The 4311-nt window shown below is 43.4% G+C and overlaps 1 pseudogene; it reads right to left on the bottom strand.

Annotated features, from left to right (window-relative positions):
• Positions 1-312: 312 nt before the first annotated feature.
• On the bottom strand, positions 313-430 carry LOC126274492 (5S ribosomal RNA; annotated as a pseudogene).
• Positions 431-4311: the final 3881 nt, after the last annotated feature.

The raw sequence follows: 4311 nt of genomic DNA on the forward strand, positions 1-4311 counted from the left end.
GTATGTCTAGCATAATATCCATCCTAAGAGTGGATATCCTGCTAATTGCATCTGTTTGTGAAAGCAGGCCAGTCTCTGCACTTTGCCAGACTCCCTAGCAGCCCCTTCTGTTCGACTTCGTTCATATCGTCTTCAGGCCACGAGTGGCCTACCGGGACCATCTGACAGCCGTGTCTTCCTCGGTGGAGGATGCGGATAGGAGGGGCGTGGGGTCAGCAAACAGCTCTCCCGGCCGTTGTGATGGTATTCTTGACCGAGGCCGCTATTATTCGGTCGAGTACCTCCTCAATTGGCTGAGTGCACCCCGAAAAATGGCAACAGTGCATGGCAGCCTGGATGGTCACCCATCCAAGTACCGACCACGCCCGACAGCGCTTAACTTCGGTGATCTCACGGGAACCGGTGTTACTACTGCGGCAAGGCCGTTGCCTTGTTCATATTATAGGCCAATAAATTATCATTGGTCTTTTTTCAGAGGTGTGTATCCAGTACGTACTGGGTTTAGACCCCAGTTTACCTTACATCAGCTTCTAATGCTTATAAGATTATCTTTCGCAGTGGAACATATTCTTTATGTTAGGTGTTCATAATAGTTTTCCATCCAGGGCTACCTCTAGATACACTACAAGCCTCTCTAAAGTTTCACCGAGAAACATAATTTTTCAGTATGTGTGCTGGACATGCTTCCCCATAAATAATACTACACCAATTTTCGTGGGGCTTATTTTTAAATACTTTTTCACATTGTTCAGTGCACATAGGTTTAACACTAGTGGCAAATTTTCTACGTCTTACTGTGAATAAATTGTCTACTTATTCTTTTTAAGAGTAGTCTCTCGCAATCAGCTCATCTATGAGTTCATTCGCCACTAAGTTCTTCAGCTCTAACCATTTACTCGAAGGTAGTATTACTAGAAACCCCTCGACATCCAGGAAGATACAGACAGCATCCAGAAAGGGTAGTGCTTTTTCCACCTTCCCAACAAGTTGGTGAAGTGCTACTTCACATGATTTGCTTCGCAAGTATTATGAAAATGTGGCAGTTCATAGATAAAATTACGTATTCACAACAACACAAAATATGTCGGCAGAAAACAAAAGTGGCATTATGAATTTGGCAGTACCATAAGGTTTTTGCTTTGACACTAAGGGTTACTAAAAGTAGCAAGATGAATTTTGCTAGAGCGTTGTCTTACGATTCGCTCATTGAATTTGTATCTGCCTGCTTGTAGTTCTGCTACCAAAGAATTAAAAATCTAGTTTTCAGCGAGTCTCGAAAGGCGAACAAAGGCAGCGTGCACCTGACAGGCAGGCACGTTGCCCAGGAGCTAGCGAGCAGGAGCGGGTCTTTGGCGTCCCTACTGGCTCAGTAGCCGCTACGGCAGATAAATCGCAAATAAGAGACGAGAGTAGTTGTATCTCCCGTGTGGAAGCACTTTCGTTGACTCAAAAGCATTAACTGAAATCCTTACGTCACATCTAAAGAGAAAATCACTTCATATTCAATTGAAATGACACGATAATATGAAGTGAATTTAGGAGGATAGTTCTGTGCCATCAAGGAAGTAACTCATCGGTCACAGAGTTGCCAAACATATTCCGCGCTGTTGCCAAGTTTCAGTTATACTGCTAGGAAGGATACCAGCTGATGTGTTCTGTGAGTGACCTCGGAAGTGACTATAGCTTCGTCTCAAAGTTGCGGGTGGCGAGGGCCGCAAGATCCTCGTTATGTGTCAATGAGTCTTATTCGCATTTCTGTAACTAGGTTTAGGGGCTAGAGTGCAATTACTTGTAATACATCGATGCACTGAATGCAAACTAAGTGTCATAAATTAATAACTGCGGCAATTAGTTGTGTTTTACTGACTTAATCGGATCGAAACCTGGAAAGCGTATTCACCAAAAGCGATTCACAGTTTTGGAACTTCTCCGGTGGTTGAGTTAGCAATGTATATTTGCTGTACAATATTGTTATTGAGATCACTGTCATTCGCCCGCATCTCGTGGTCGTGCGGTAGCGTTCTCGCTTCCCACGCCCGGGTTCCCGGGTTCGATTCCCGCCGAGGTCAGGGATTTTCTCTACCTCGTGATGGCTGGGTGTTGTGTGATGTCCCTAGGTTAGTTAGGTTTAAGTAGTTGTAAGTTCTAGGGGACTGATGACCGTAGATGTTAAGTCACAAAGTGATCAGAGCCACTGTCAATGGCACATCAGCCAGAAGACGGGCATGGCTTGGCTTATTGTTGTCAGCTTTACTGACGGATATTCTCCCTTTGCTCGATACGTGAATACTAAGGTGAATTCGAACATTCCATATGGCGAAAACTTGATGTTGCTATTCTTCCACCTCTAACATTCAAATAACAGTTACAATAAGCGGCAGAAAAGCGCCTGTTAACCAACAGTTAATAATGCAATCATAATTAGTGGAATCTGACAAAACCATCTGTCATCTGATAATTCTGAAAAACTACTTTATTCATTTGCACAGCATCGGAGCACGAACTCAAGGGTTTCATGGGATATCTATACTTAATTTCGTAGTGATCGTTTCAGTGAGGAGCAGGTAAACCATCTGACTTGAAACATACTTTTCCAGTGGAATTTGAATTTTAGGCTACAGTTGCAGTAGCACGTCCAGTGAGGTATCAAGAATGTGAGCAATCACTCATTGCTGTAGTATAGGTTAGGGCAGAGAGAAGCATGTTTAGCCGGACGGAGTGGCCGAGCGGTTCTAGGCGATACCGTCTGGAACCGAGCGACCGCTACGGTCGCAGGTTCGAATCCTGCCTGGGGCATGGATGTGTGTGATGTCATTAGGTTAGTTAAGTTTAATTAGTACTAAGTTTTAGGCGACTGATGACCTCAGAAGTTAAGTCGCATAGTGCTCAGAGCCATTTGAATCATTTTTTTGAATCAGGTTTCCGACAAAGTAAACGATGAGAGCCACTGTCGCTGTCACTTATTAAAGAGGAATTGTTCAGAGAATTACAACTATATCTAATAAAATGAGTAAGTTGATGCAGCTCCAGTCCGGCACTATCACTGAGTTACCAAACATTTTCCGAATAGCAAGATAAATATGTGTGTGTGTGTGTGTGTGTGTGTGTGTGTGTGTCTTCTTTCGGACATTTCCGAAAGAACAGACACTACGAATCGAAGTAGACAGCCTTGCTAATAAATTAGAGATTGGTTAGATGTCTTGGTGCTGAAAGTCTTCTCAAAATTAAAAAAAAAGTATAGTGCCGTGGTCAGCACGTCTGTCTAGTAAGCAGGAGGTCCAAGTTCGACGCTCGGTTGCACACAAAATTTATATGCCGTCGTTTCTGTATTTAAACGCGCTGTGACAGTGTGGAAGTCGGTCCTTCGAAGTTTAAGATGCAATTGTTTTTTGGGGCAATAGAGGTGATCTGCGAACATTTGTCTTGCCATCAATGTAACGGGACTTTAGCGGCACCCAACCCTTAGTCATTGCTTTGTGCCGGCGCTAAACCATGTCATATATATGCGAAATAGATTGTAGATCATATTTAGTCAAATAACGAATGGTCAGTATACAAATATGACGGCCGGGGTGCCCGAGCGATTCTAGGCGCTACAGTTTGGAACCGCGCGGCCGCTACGGTCGCAAGGTTCGATTCTTGTCTCGGGCATGGATGTTTCTGATGTCCTTAGGTTAGTTAGGTTTCAGTAATTCTAGGCTCTAGCTTACTGATGACCTCAGAAGTTAAATCCCATAGTGTTCAGAGCCATTTTAACCATTTTTGAAGTATACAAGTATTTACGAACAGTAGAAGCAGAATTGCAGTGAACTGATCACTTAACCATGTGCAACATAGAGTACCTGTGTAATGAGGCACCTGCATAGCAGAGGATAGCATTTGTTAAGCAGGTCATTGCAGAATTTAATTAATACCAGCACGATGATCTCTGTAGACATACTGAATCCTTAGCAGCCCGCGAATGGATCACTATGTGCGTTAAATCGGCCTAATAAAGAGAAGTGACGACACCACGTCACTATATTTACTTAAGTAGGTAGTCAGCGCTAATTTATGTGCGCCACCTTTAACGTTACAGTAAGTAGTTTGACAGCTTAACACCACCACAACTACTGAAAACCTGAACCATTATCATCACGCAGTTCTGCCTCGCAGTGATTACAAGTTGCTGATGTTCGTCAAGAATAGTAGAAAGCGTCTCTGAAGTTCCATTTGCATTACGACTAGGACGGAGAGAAACCTAAATAACTGTAACAGGTCACCCAGCGAAGAGAAGAGTCCACATATTGTCTCAAGTTCTGCAGTATGATA

Source organism: Schistocerca gregaria, chromosome 5, assembly GCF_023897955.1.
Source record: "Schistocerca gregaria isolate iqSchGreg1 chromosome 5, iqSchGreg1.2, whole genome shotgun sequence".
Lineage (NCBI taxonomy): Eukaryota > Metazoa > Arthropoda > Insecta > Orthoptera > Acrididae > Schistocerca > Schistocerca gregaria.